The sequence below is a fragment of the Calliphora vicina genome, chromosome 2 (assembly GCF_958450345.1).
Source record: "Calliphora vicina chromosome 2, idCalVici1.1, whole genome shotgun sequence".
In the NCBI taxonomy this organism is placed as follows: Eukaryota; Metazoa; Arthropoda; class Insecta; order Diptera; family Calliphoridae; genus Calliphora; species Calliphora vicina.
Window position 1 is genome coordinate 76,687,829 of NC_088781.1, and position 15,802 is coordinate 76,703,630.

General features: G+C 34.2%; 1 protein-coding gene across 1 annotated transcript in view; it reads left to right on the forward strand.

Annotated features, from left to right (window-relative positions):
- Window positions 1–6,319: 6,319 nt before the first annotated feature.
- Window positions 6,320–15,802, forward strand: part of Cnot4 (CCR4-NOT transcription complex subunit 4) — a 391,020-nt gene continuing 381,537 nt past the window's right edge. The window contains exon 1 of the mRNA XM_065499894.1: window positions 6,320–6,480. The gene's annotated coding sequence lies outside the window, so the exon portion shown is untranslated. The remainder of the gene's footprint in view (window positions 6,481–15,802) is intronic.

Here is a 15,802-nt window from a genome sequence, read left to right on the forward strand (position 1 = left end):
TGATTAAGTTGACACTAAAATTATTAAGTTGACAAATAAAAAACAACAAACAAATTTATATTTCTTTAAGGCATTAAATATAGAAATAAATACTTTATTAAAGATACCAGCAGATTATTTTAAACTTTTTAATTATGAAATTGTGAACATTGATTAATTATTTAAGGTTTTTTAAGGAAAAAAAAACTTCTATCAAAATTTATTTATCGGTACTACACTAAAAGGTGGCCGATGCTACATCATCGTCAGTTTGAGGTATGTTCAGTTGATCCTACGTGATTAATGACGTGATTAAGATTTAATCATGTCAATTTGAAGTGATTAACAAATCATTTAAATGTATGGATAATCATCTCGATTTTGAAGTGATTAGAGCTTAATCACGTTTGAGACGATTAACTCTGCAAATGTGAACATAGTATTAAATACTTATTTGTTAAATTTTTCATTTTGGTTTTTTGACATTTGTTAATACCAATCGTTGTTTTTGTAGAACTGACACCACCTTGTATGAATTCGCCTTGACTCAAAGCTTTTATTTAATGTTAATAAAGGTATTTATAGACGGCAATACTGAGTATTAATATTTGTCAAAAACTCAAGTATCATAATACAATTTCATAGTCTAAACAAAATTTGTATTAGATTTTAAAAAAATACAAATGATTTTTTTGATTTACGGTCGGTATTGAAAATTAGTTTAAAACAATTCAAAAACTTTTTATTTTCATATGTATCGGGTATGTATTTATAAAAACAAATAAGGCAAACAAACTGAAAATATAAAATAAAAATAAAGTTTACAGAAAAATATCAATCAACAAAGAAAAAAAATATTTTTAATATTATCGTGTAAACAATAAACGTTTTTTCGAAACGATTTTTTGAAATACCGAATGATTTCAATAATATTTTGAATTTGAAAAATGTTAATACTCAGTATTGCCGTCTATAAATACCTTAATGCCCACAGATATGTTACAGTTTGGGAGGCACTGCTTTCAAATAGCATTATGCAACTTTAAATCAGCCGTTAATATCGTTATATTTGAATTCAAGTACAATTTCGTAACACTGCCCCCCTCTTAATCCTCCGTCATGCACATGTATCTGGCCAGATATTTTACGAATTTAACTGTGATTTAAATATATTTCTAATTTGGTTAGGGGTTTGAGTCTACAGGTACCCTCAACAAATATTGTTAGGTATCGTTTTATGAAAAAACGCATTAAAAAAAACAACAAACAAAATTTATGTGGATTTTTTCATCTATACATCGTATACGTAGCGCATGTATCTTGCCAGATACACACACATTTTGTAAGAAGAGTACTGTACTTTATTGGTATTTTTTTAGTTGCTTACTTGAAGCTGTATAAGACTTTTTTAATTTAGAATTAATTAAAACTTACTTTATAACTACTAAATTTAATTGAAATGAACAACTATTTTTTTGGAAATTAAACACAAAAATAAAATTTTTCTTGTTTTATTTCTCATTAATTTTTTTTTAGGTGGTTTCGCATGCACTAAGAACAAAAAAAATAGAAAATATATATCTGCCTGGCGTGATAACAATATAACAATGTCATATGAATGTATTGAAATACATAGTGTATCTGGCCAGATACATGCGCTACGTACGTGACTATCGGAACATGTGCATGACGGAGGGTTAAGCCTGTTCGTCCTGAATAGGTATATATTCACTTCTCCCATAGGCAGCTAGTCGTTCTAGATGTACGACCTTCATTTTAGATATCGGGCTCTTTTCTTTCTGTATTCTGTACACCACGTCGTTTAATTTCTTAATCACCTTGTATGGTCCATCCCAATGGGTTTGTAGTTTGGGAGACAGTCCTTTCTTGCGTTGTGGGTTATACAGCAGTACAAGTTGGCCTTCATTAAATCCCTCAGAATTCGCTGCTCGATCGTATCTGGCTTTCATTTTGTCGCTGGTCATTTTTATTCGTCTGCGTACGAATTCGTGAAGTTCGTTAAGGTCATCTTGCTCTTGGGAAGTGTTTTCATTATTTGATGAGGGCCTAATACCGAATTCTAAATAACCAGGCAACTTGAGTTCTGTCCCGAAGACAATTTTTGCAGGTGTTCGAGAGGTTGAGTCATGAACAGCTGACCTGTATGCCAATAGAAATTTTGGTATGTGTTCATCCCAGTCCTGGTGTGCACTGACTACTTTTCTTAAATATTCCTCCAGAGTGCGATTGAATCTTTCGACCATGCCATCAGATTGAGGATGCAGTGGAGTTGTTCTGGTTTTTCTTATTCCGTATAAATCGCACATTTCCTTGAATACGGCGGTTTCAAAATTTCTACCCTGATCCGAGTGCAATTCCACTGGAACACCATACGCTTATAACCGTTTTATCTTCCTGATTGGGTATTGCATATACCTCTGACCATTTGCTGAAATAATCCATAACCACTAGAACGTAACGGTTTCCAGCATCACTGACAGGGAAAGGGCCTGATACATCCATCGCAATCAGCTCGAATGGCGTACCTGAGTTATACTGCTGAAGTTGTCCACGACTTCTTCTTACTGGGCCCTTCGCTGCTATGCATTGTGGACAATTGGCTACCCAATCGGCTACAGCTTGCTGACAACCCACCCAATAAAAACGTTGTTTTAGCTTCTCTAAGGTTTTTGTCACACCAAGATGACCACCACTGGTACCGTCATGAAACTCTTTCATTACTTAGTTTATTTTAGAGGATGGTACAACAATTAGATTTGTCACTGTTTTACCGTCAGCACTTTCCTATATGCGGTATAAGCAGCCATTTAACAATTGTAGACTATTCCATAGGGGCCAATATGATTTCATCAGTGGACTTTCGGCCGATATTTCATTGCGGGCTGGCCTTCTGCCATCTTTTGCCGATAATTTTTTTTGACAGTATTGGGCCATTTCTCTGCGATACTGACCAATCTGCACCGAACTCTATATGCATTAGTCGAACGTAGATGACATAATCCTTTTCCTCGGTATTTACGCAATGCTTACTACCTCTGCTGAAGTGCATCGACCTATTTCGGAATTTGGCTTAATGACTTTTTCAGAGCTGGACAGGTTAAGCACTCTTACCGGAACTATTCTGTTGTTGCAGGGCACCCACAAACTGTTGTCCTCACAATCTCCCTCCATACGAGCCCACACTAAAGTTTCTGACTGTGGTGGCAGTTTCTGATGATCGACTTCTCACTTGAGTCCTATTTTCATATCCGACGTCAAGGGGTATTTCCACATTTCGTCAAATCATAACCTTTTGTCCCATATCCAAAGTAATGCCATGACTAATCATGAAATCAGCACCAATGATTACTTCGTCCACAATATCGGCAACAATAAATACATGATTGACGCTAACGTTGGCAATGGTTACTTTACCATAAACAGTGACAGGCTCCCCAGTAGCAGTGCGTAGACTTACCCCGCATAGTGGTTCAATTGTGTTCTCTACCAAGTCAGTGATGATAGACTGCAACGCTCCTGAGTCTATAATAAAAATGTGCTTCTGACCGTTGATGTATCCACTAGCCGTAAGATTGCTATTCTTCTGCTGTATTACGGATATGGATATTGTGGGGCCCTCAGATGTGGGAGCTAGCTCTTGCCCCATATTGCTAGCTCGTTTTAGTTTAAAGGTGATTCTTGTGACGATTGATGATTTGACGGGTGGTTGTTTCATGGAGGCGAAACAGATCTGGTTCGTTTTCTCGGTGCTTTGCAGTTTCGCTGAATATGACCAGATTTTCCGCAGTTATAACATTTTATTCTGGCTTTGCTATGCCTCTCATTGAACGCCTCCAAGACCTTTTTTCATTCGTCGACTATATTTCTCTCATCTTCAGCAATAACTTCGATATTGCGTACCTTGCATATTTGCGGCTTTGAAATTTTTTCCCCGTTTCTTGTGCCAGTGCAAATGAGACGGTTTCAGCAAATGATTAGGTGTTTCAGGATCGCGAATGCCATTAACGAATGCCTCTATCTTGATATGGTCCAAAAATGGGTTGTTTTCCCCTGGATAAGTAAGCTGTAGCAAAAGCTCGATTTCCAACGCAAAATCTTGTAGCGTCTCATTGGGTTTCTGCACTCTACCACGCAATTCCATTCGGTATAATTCTTTTTTATGTTCGCCACCGTACTTACGTTGTAGCGCCTCCATTATGTCATCATAATAATTTCTGTTGCTCGCTGGCACGCTTTCAAGAACTACCGCTGCATTTCCTTTTAAGGCCAAAATCAACTCGATAGCTTTTTATTCGTCTTTCCACATGCTTCTAATGGCAACCGTATCAAACTGAAACTTAAACATATTAAATGGTGTGGCGCCATCAAAACTAGGGGCCTTTATTCTACTAGAGGATTCTGGAAAAATTCGTACCGGTCCATCTTGGCATTGAAGATTATTAACCTTTGTTTATAGGTCATGCAGTTTTTGATAAACACCATTTTCTAAATCTGACACCTTTTTGTCAATGATATCCACTCTGCTGTTAATAACCTCAGACATATCCTGAATTTTCTCATCTGTAGCTGGAGAGAATTCTTGAAGTTTCGCTTCCATTTCGGCTAAGTGTTTGATAATTTCTTTGACTTCAGCTTTAACCTCAGCACGAAGTTTCTCATTGTCAGCAAGAAATTTCTCATTGTTGACTCTAGATGTTTCTTGAACTTCAGCTAACAGCTTCTCGTTGTTGATTTTAGAAGTTTCTTGAACTTCTCTAGAATTTTCCTGAACTTGAGCTTTAACTTCCTTAAATTTTTCCATCATAGCAGCAAACATTTTGCTTAAATCCATGCTGCTTGTTGTTGCACGTGCAGAAACTTCCATTTCTTCTTTATACTCGAATTCATAAGCTCCAATATAAATATCACGCCGCTTAAATTCATCTATGAGCCTTCTCTGCAATTCTGCCTTGTTATCAAGTACAATTTCATAACAATATGAATGGAAAACTGCAGTATCGTCTGTGCTGAAAACACTAGGTCAACTTCATTTTAAATTCAAAACTTCAAAGAGAATGATAATAAAAGAAAATCAGAAAGGACTGTAACTCTGCGGTGGGAGATTAATTACAGAACCAACTTTTTCACCCCAAAACCATTCTGTAAGCGAGGAAAGACAATTAATAAAATTTATCCAGACCTACTTCCCATCAGTGTGAAGATTAAAATTGAAAAGAAAAATGATGATTATCAAACCGCTTTGGGAAAAATTGAAGATGCTATAATGACCTACTATTTTATGCTATGCTCTTGGATAATAATATTGATCATGATATGGAGGAAATTCATGTAGAATACAGCGAAGGTGAAGATTCACCTTATCAGTTTAAAATTTTAAATTTGTCTTTTATAAAACTTAAAAATTTACTTTAATTACTGTTTTACTACTGTTACCATAACTTTAAACTTATTTATCCATAGAAGATAAACTAGTTACAAACAACGATTTTTTTTAATGCAACTCTGTTTTTAAAAATTTTTCTGGCAATGCTGATAACATTTGCTCAAAAATAAAAAAAAAATTCTTTTAAAAAAATAGCCAAACTGTAAGAAAAAGTTTAAAAAATTTATTATAAAGTGTTTTTAATATAATATGGACAACGAAAATAAAAGGTATGTTTATATGTACATATGTACGTGCAGCACCTTTTTTTCGCAACAACGTCCATATTTTTATTAAATTTTTTTATATTGAATTCAGCTGTTTTATGACTTCTCAAAAATAAACCACTTAACTGTCTGAAATGCTGATGTAAACGGTATAGTTTATGAAAGTAGCTTATGATCATAAACTAGTTTGAAAATTACTAATGCAAATGCACTATTATTGCATAAAATATATTTAGAGAACTATACTGGATATTAACAAATATCGTCTGGCAACACTGATTTTTGTAATATAATTGTACCTCTACCGGATAACAATGTAACTATTCAATTATTTGCTAAGTTGGTAGCACTTTTACTGTGTGACAAGGACGTACATATAAATTTTGTAACCTTTATTTCTTATTGTATCTGAAATAGAAAGAAACAACTGGTAAAATCACATCGGCCACATACTAAAAATGGCTATTCGCAGAATGTTGCCAATTTAATTAAATATATATACTTATATTCAACAGTATTTTGACAACTAATTAAAGAAAAGGAATAAATAAAATATATAGTTTTCGTTGATGAACAATTAATACATTCTGTAAAAAATAATGATTTGTTTTATAAAGAATTAAATTCTTTAGTGGCCTTATTTGCTAAAATTAGTTTATATACTTGCAGAAAATATCATTTGTATATATTTATTTATATACATACGTATTGTCAACACTGCAACGATCGAAGTGTGAAATATTTTCGTTCAGCAGCAAAATACTCGAGCTAAAACCTACAAATAAAAAAGGAATTTTCAACATTAAAATAATTTTTGGTGATAAATTTTAGGTATAAATTACAAGCAGTTCGTGTAAACATATTTAACCTACTAAAATTATATTGAATTTTGGAAAAAAGTTATATACTCAATGTACTTATTAATTTAGTGGAATGGTGAATTTATAAGAATTGATTTGGAAAAATCGAATTCCTGAACATTTTACATTGATTGTGCGAATGTTATGCATCTGCAAGTTTCATTACACCAAGGCATGTGAATGAAAATTTTAAAATGAAAAGTATTGTGAGCAGTAGATTTAATTCTATCATATATTAAAAGATTTCTTAGTGTAATATGTATTCAGGTTGAAAGTATATACAAAAAAATACATACACTCAAGTTCATCTTATATTAAAATATTTTTTTTAGTAAAAGTAAACCTTTTTGATTGTATCAACGTACTTGGTGAAATGCGTATAAAAATATTTAAAAAATTGGATTTGTTGTATTTTTTTTTGTTTTTATCCGAATTGATCGAGCTATACGTCCTTATATAGCTTTTTAAGACTTAAATCTAAATATATATAATAGAAAATTTCTCATATATTTGGAAAATAATCTGATCATTATGTGTATCATTGAATAGTGCTTCGAAATACCTTTAATATGATATATGATTATTAACATTGTGAACCAAAAATTACTTTCTGAATTTATATGACAGTACTTCAGAAAATTGATTTTAGCAAAGCCGGTGTTCGATACACCACATAGTTAAACGTCATTTCTTAAGGCCGATGGCCGGCAATATAGAAAATATGAATAATAGCAAAATAATTATAAAAATATAAACTGTTACTGGGATCTTGATTTGTTCCGTTTCGAGTTTAAGGAAATACATATATACAGTGATACAAAAACCAAATACATGCAATACATTCTCATGAATTAGGTTTTTAACAACTGGCTTAGGTTTTTGGCTCTCTTTTGGGCCAGTTAAAAATGTTCCTTTAATATTGACATATGAAACTTTCTCAAAAAATGTATAACTTAGAAATTACAAATTATTTGCAGGAAATCTTTAGTAAGCGAAGCCAGTTATCAATGTCGCCGCACAGTGGCTCATTTTCGTTTTTCATCGGCCAAAACTCTGTAACTTTTGAACCGATAGAGATGTTTTAGAAATTTTTTTTTGGTGGACAGATAACTTCTTGAATTTTTTTTAAAATCGGTTCAGCAGTTGTTGCCCAATTTAAGGTTAAAGTTGAACTATTAATTTTTGTATAGCATTTAGTATGAAAATGCACATTTTTTGTTTTTTGAATCAGCTATAGGTACTTATTAAAAAAGTTATCAGCAGATAAAAACAAGTAAGGAAGTATGTTCGGCTAAGCTCGAATATATAATACCCTACACTATTATTTATTTTCGTGAATGATTTTCGGAAGAGGGCATTATAAGGGAGCTATGACTAATTATGGACCTATCGCCATGAAATTAGGTCGTGTGATTTATGTCTATATAAATGTTATTTCTGTTGAATTTTATGTTTATACCAACATTTTTAAGAGATTTAGGCTCGTTAAAGTGATTTTCGGAAGCGGGTCTTATATGGGAGCTATAACTAATTATGAACCGATCATCATAAAATTAGGTGACAAATACAAAAATCACATTTTTTATAAAATGACATAAAATATTTGACTTTAACAGCATGCCACGCACACAATTGACAATATTTTTATCTAATTTTTTGGCCACTTTAGTTTCAATGTTTTTACTATTGAATAGCAATAAAATTTTGGAAATCGGAGTTAACAAAAAGTTGGACTTTTGGCCGATGAAATTGAGATATGAGCCAACGTGCGCCGTGAAATAAGGCCATATTACACATTGTGTTGAGAAATAAGACCATATGACGTTATTACCACCGAGGGAGTGAAATAAAGTCATTTTCAATTATTGGTCAAAGTGGAAATAAAGCCATATCAGTGTATAATAGCTTGTTATAATTATATAATAATTTTCAAGAAAGCCTTAATTTAGCGAAGCCGCCTGCCGCGTTCTATGGAGGAGAAAGCCCCTAAGAGCGGCCGCGCCAATAAGAAAAACCTTTTTCTGCGAAACCGAATAGTTGTTCGCCATTCTACTGAGCGCAAAATAATATGTTGGCAGTCGAATCAAAGCAAGTCGTGAAGAATATGATGGACGCGAAGAATATCCTCGATATACATCTCTTAAACAAAATAGCAAAAATTGTTTCTGGACAGATTCGATACGATCAATGTAAACATTATAGTAGGGGTCCCACACAATTGATCCATACTCTAAAATCGGTCTTACAAGTGACGTAAATAATGTTTTACTGATGAAGGGATCATTAAATTCCTTTGCCCATCGTTTGATAAAAGCTAAGATTCCTCGAGCTTTGTTGACAGCCATCGTAATGTGTTGTATGAAGTTTAATTTTCCATCTAACAAAATATTTTATTTATTTATTTATCTATCTGTTTTTCCATACAACAAGACATACATCTTTTAATTATAGTGTGGAACTAGGGGAAGTTATTGTAATACAATTTAGTTTAACATAATAATTTATTAAGTGTGAAAAATTTAAACATTTTAAAAATCAAAAATTAAAATAGTTAAGAATCAATTTAAAAATAAAAATAACGAAACTTAACAAAAGTGCAAGTTACTAATTAACAAAAATACTTATCATAAATACAATATCAAGTTTAAAGTGTAAAGTTACGTTATATCATTATTCAAATGTTTCGTTATTTCTGATTTAAAAGTGTTTAAAGCCTGTTACTTAAGGTTGCAATACCATCATGAGTATGAAGACCAAATACATATCTGGCAATATTGTTAAAAAGAGTATTTAACTTCCGCTTACTAGCGGAATCACAGTTAGCATAAACTTCGCAACCATAAAGTAGTACTGGCATTAAATAGGTTTTAGCAATTAGCATTATAATGTTAACTGGGGTGTAAAATTGTGTTGCCCACAGATTACGAAGCATTGAGTACGTTTTACCTACTACAATATTAACGTGATTATCCCAGCTGAGCGTGCTATTAAATGTAACGCCTAAATTCTTTGCTGAAGTAACGATTTAAATTTTTTCATTGTTAATACAAATGTCAACGTTAATATTTTGTTTTAAGGATTTCTTACGGATTATTAAACATTTTGATTTTTGGGGGTTCAGGCATAGACCATTTCTTGATGCCCAGCAATAAATATTGTCAAGATCCGAATTAAGCTTACATACATTTTCATTTATGGTCTTAAGCGAAGTGTTAATGTATAGCTGTACGTCATCAGCATATAAATGAATTTTACTCTAGGATACATTATTAGGCAAGTCATTAACATACAAAGAAAATAAAAGTGGACCCAAAATTTAACCTTGTGGTACTCCTCGGGTAACAGACAGAGCTCCAGAGTAAGTGTCATTTAAGAACACAGATTGAGAACGATTATCAAGGTACGATTTAATTAATGAAACTGATGTGTCACTGAACGCGAATTGATGATACAGTTTTGAACAAAGTAAGGAATGATCAACAGAATCAAAAGCTTTCGAGTGATCTAGCAGAACCAAAGTGTTAAATTCCCACCATCAATAGAACAACGTATATCTTCAGTAACATCTATTAAGGCTGTGATGCAACTGTGTTTCTGACGAAATCCGGATTGCCTGTTGGTGAGCAGATTATATTGGGCTAAATGATCGCTTATCTGTTTATGTAATATTTTCTCAAGAACTTTAGATAAAAATGGTAGAATAGCTATCGGCCTGAACTCAGAGTTAGACTTAGAAACTGGTATTATTTTCGCATGTTTCCAGTTAGTTGGAAAAACACTAGTCATGAGGATGGTATTAAAAATATGAGTGATATGAGGCAACAGCTGAGGAAGTAGGATTTTAAGAAATTTAGGGCTGATGTTATCATAGCCAGTAGCATTAGACTTAATAGAAGTAATATTTAGTAAGACCTCAGTTTCATTTACACAGCAAAATTCAAAAATGTCACGACGGTTATTGTTATTATCAAAGTTATAGTTGTGCTGTCCAAGAGTAGGAACTGGTATTCTTGTAAAAACATCATTAGGTTCACGTTTGGTTTTCCATTTACCTTTTCCATCAATTGTGTTGTGTTTTAATGAAACAACATAAGAAATCAATTCAAATATGTATATTTATTTATTTAATTAATCCAAATTTACTTATTAAATACGCAATACTATAAATTATAACTTCTTAATTGTTTCACCGGTAAAGCTCTTATGAGTTCTTGTTTTAAAAATTCCTTTTCCTTTTGCTATGACATTTATAAAAACAGTGATGCCAACACCTTCCTCGTTAAAAATGAAAGTCCCTGAACCGCTGGGGTTGTCTTCGCTCTCTAGCGGATCTGCGAATTGGCGTATTTCCTTCACTGTCTTGGTCATTATGAACTGGCAAGGGTATCGTCAGTTGCCTAGGTGGTTGTTGTTTCGGTTCGTGGCAAATGATATCCAATGGTAATTCCATATCAGCTTCTTCAAGAGGCAATTGCTTTGAACGCAATCGCATTTGATTTGCATGACGTCTGATAGTCCTATTTGAATTTTGTAGTTGAACATTGTACATTACTTTTCCTATTTGTTCTTTAACTGAACCTGTTGACCATCTAAACTTGTTGTTGTGATAAACCTTTACATCAACGGTGTCTCCGACTAGAAATTGACGATGCTTTGCTTTATGGTACTCGTTGAATTGTTTATTTTGGATTTGTTGGCGTTCGTCATACTCGTTGCTGTGTTGAACTTTTGGCTTAAGCAAGTCTAGTGGCGTCTTTATTTTCCATCCTAGCATAATCTCTGCTGGAGATTTTTGCATAGGTGCGTTGGGATTTGGTGTACTACGGTAGGTAGATAGGAACACTTGAAGAGCGTCCTGTAAGCCTCCTTCCCCTTGATTTTTCTGAAGAGATCTTTTCAACGTATCGACAAACCTTTCAGCCTGCCCATTTGACTGCGGGTGGTACGGTGCTGTCCGAATGTGTTCGATACCATTTTGTTGACAAAACATCTCGAATTGTGCTGAAACGAATTGGGTACCGTTATCCGAAACTAAGGTTTGTGGAATACCAAATCTAGCGAACACGGGTTCTAACAATTGAATGGTTTTGTTAGTTGTTGTTGAGGTTGTTGCAAGAATTTCTGGCCATTTTGAATAAGCGTCTATAACTACAAGGAAATATGTACCTTCCATTGGACCAGCGTAGTCTATGTGTATGCGTTCCCATGGACCATTCGGTGTTTTCCACGACTGAAGAAGCGTCTTAGTGGGAGATTTCGCGACCTCGGCACATTTATTGCAGTTTTTTACCAAATCCTCAATTTGCACATCCATACCTGGCCAAAAAACATAGGCTCTTGCAATTGTTTTCATTCTTTGCATTCCTTGATGCCCTTTATGGAGCTGTTGCAAGATACGGGTTCTGTACTTGCGTGGTATGACAATGCGTTCTCCATACATTAGGCAGTCGTTGGAAACGTAAAGAGCATCTTTGTGTTTATAAAAGTTGCGGACGTCAGAATCATCGATTTTAGCAGCTGCGGGCCAGCCGTTCTGAACGTTTTGTATAACTTTTTGCAACAGATGTGATTGTTGTGTAGCTCTATGAACCATTGTGTGAGTTACTGGCAGCTTTTGAAGTATGTCGTCTTGAACACGATCTATATCATTCTCTACTTGTATTGAAGCAATTACATATTCTTCATCTGGTTTGACGTACTCATTAATCAGACGAGAAAGAACATCTGCATAGCCAAAGTTTGTTGTTGATATATATTCAATATTGAAATCATACGTTTTAAGCGTGAGCGCCCACCTTTGCAATCGATTTGCTGTATATATTGGGATACCTTTCTTCGAGCCAAATATAGACAACAAGGGCTTGTGGTCGGTTTGAAGGGTGAATCTACGACCAAAAATGTATCTGTGAAACTTGGTAACAGCGAATACTAAAGCAAGCGCTTCTTTTTCTATTTGACTATAGCCCTGCTCGGCTTTCGTCAACGATCTCGATGCATGACTAATAGCTTTAATAGACTTGTCATCATACCTGTGGTATATACATGCACCAACGCCTGTATATGATGCGTCTGCGGCAACAACTATTTCCAACCCTGGGTCAAAATGTGTGAGGAGAAGATCAGACTTCAAAATTTCCTTGAATTTGTCAAACGATCGCTGGCACTCGGATGTCCAGTTCCATACAGCGTTTTTATGGAGAAGTGCATCTAGAGGTCGGCGCAGCTCGTGCATTTTTCCGACATATTTGCCATAATAATTTATAGCACCCAGATATGATTGTAGAGTTGACAGATTAGATGGTGGTGGCATGTTGGTTATGGCTTCAACTTTGCCAGGATCAGGACGAAGTCCGTCCTTGTCTATGACTTGTCCAAGATATCGTACAGACTGCATGCCAAATTTACATTTTTCTATTTTAAGTGTAAACCCAAAATCTGTTATTCTTTCTAGAACACGAGTTAAATTTGCGTTGTGGCTTGCTTCGTTAGTGCCTGACACAATTATGTCGTCCATGTATGCAGCAACTCCGTCAAGATCATCGACCATGGATGACATTATTTGTTGAAATGCTCCCGGAGCTGATTTTATACCAGGTGGTAGCCTGTTGAAGGTAAAAAGACCACGATGCGTGTTGATAGTGAGCATCTTACATGAATCTTCTTCAACTCCGACTTGTAAAAATGCGTCGGAAAGGTCTATATGACTGAAAATTTTACCATTTCCGATTTTTGCAAATATGTCTTCAGGCAGTGGGAGTGGGAATTGGTTTGGTTGGAGTGCATCATTTAAACCTGTTGAGTAATCTGCACAGATTCTGACGTTGCCCTCCTTCTTTTTTATAACGACAATAGGTGCCGCCCAGTCAGAATATTCAACGGGGGAAATAATTCCTAAACTTTGCAGTCTCTGCAACTCTTCGTCTACTAGGGGCAAAACTGCATAAGCGACTGGTCGTTTTGGCCTGAAAACGGGTTTAACATTTTGCTTGAGATGAAGCTTAACTTTTGTTTTGGTACAAAGTCCTAAACTTCCATCAAATAGTTTCTGGAACCGTGAAACTACTGAGTTTTTTGATATGTGATCTTCTGTTATGTGATTGCAAACTTCTCGAAGAGGAACGTCCCACAGATTAAATTTTTCCATGAAATCTATTCCGAGAAGATTTATGTCATCAGCGACATAACATATTCCGGTTTTAACGACATTTTGAAAACAAATATCACACATAAATTGTCCGTATATGTTAAGACGACGCCTGTCAGCGTTATGTGCTGTGGATGTGGGCTTTGTTAAATTAGGCTTGCCAATATGCTCCCAAATCGATTTCGATATGATTGTAATATCTGAGCCGCAGTCGATCTGCAGAGTTACATCAACACCATTTAAGCGTAATGTAATGAATTTGCGCTTTGTTTGCATATCACCTACGCTATTAACAAAAATTTCATTGACAGAAGCTTTATCACGATTGAATTTAGAAAAAGTACTTATCTTATTTGGCTGCTTGTTGGGGAAACAGCCACAATAACCTTCCTTGTGTCCAACTCGTGCGCATTGCCTACACTTGTGATTTTTGTATTGACAATTTTTCATATAATGCATTCCGCCACATGCCCAACATGGTGTACGTGGAGTGCTTGATGATTTGCTAGGAGATTTACCACTTCCAGCTTGTTCTTGATGTGAGCTTATTGGATGATTTTTGACACGAGACTGTTTTACAGAATTTACAGCGGCCTTTGATGTGCTGGCTTTCTCAACTAAATTAGCATCTGACTTAAGATTTATGAGCATTTGACACTCGGCTATAAGTTTGTCAATTCCGTTGAGTGTGCCGTCGTTTAGTTTTGACAAAAGACGTGTGCGAATTTCTTTATCGCGTGATGACCTCAATCCAAGGATAAAAATTAAGCTTTTGAACTCATCCGTTGATATTTTAGACAATTCAAAACCTTCACAAAGTTTGTTTACTTTGCTTCCATAAGTAGTAAAATCTTCTGCGTCGCTTTTCTCCAGCTGAAGACAATCGTAACGGCGATGAAACAATGATTTTTTTGGCCCAAATAGGTCAGTTAGTTTTTTAACAGTTTCTTCAAAACTAAAATCATTTGTCATTTTTGGCAGAATTATGTTGGAGTACTTTTCATAATTTGACGTATGAATTTTACGCAGGAGAAGTCTCACTTTCGTAGGGTCATCAAGATTTTTGCCATCTTCTTTAAAAAGCTGCTCATATCTATTGTACCATGATTCAAAATAAACTCCCGAATCTGCATCGTAACAAAATTCTGTGATTTGCGTTGAGAGATCAAATGCCGTATTTGAGGTTATGTTTCTATCCTCGTTTTTCTGCAAAAGCTGTTGAAGTATTGTATCGTGATTTTGCAAAAGCTTTGTTAATGTTTCAAGGCATTTGTCCGTCATCTTGAATGTCGCAGATTTTTATTTCAATTGAAAAGAGACGGTGAAACTATTTAATAGAACGCGGGGAAAATTACAATTGGAATCCTCGTCGCCACAATTATGTTGTGTTTTAATGAAACAACATAAGAAATCAATTCAAATATGTATATTTATTTATTTAATTAATCCAAATTTACTTATTAAATACGCAATACTATAAATTATAACTTCTTAATTGTTTCACCGGTAAAGCTCTTATGAGTTCTTGTTTTAAAAATTCCTTTTCCTTTTGCTATGACATTTATAAAAACAGTGATGCCAACAAATTGCGTTACCAAAACGTTTGGTATAATATTCAGATTTAGCCTTTCTAATTTGACGATTTACTTCCATTCTATCTCTACAAAATTCTTCTTTGAGATCAGGTGTCCTAAATCGTTTCCAACGCGAGTAAGCTCTATCTCTTTTATCAATTAAAAGTTTAATAGTCACAGTAAACCAGGGTCTAGTAGTTTTCCTTGTTATTCTTGTTTTTATCGGGACAACAAGGTCATATACACATCTGCTCAAAATAATAGATACACCAAAATTTATTTTTTAAAAACGAAAAAAATAATGGTATATTGTAAAATTATAAAAAAAATTCAGTCGATTTTTATTTATAGTTAAAAGGAGAGTAAAAAACAAAAACAAAATATTTCATAATTAATAATAAATATTATAAAGTAAATTAAATTTCTTAAATTTGGTGCTCATAATAATAGATACATTTTTAAAAATTCTTATTAAACAAAGCTAATAAATTTTATCTTAAAAAAATTAGTTTATTATTAAAGTAAAGCTAGTATCCAGTATATCCACCTTTGTTTTGTAAAACTTTCTCCACTCT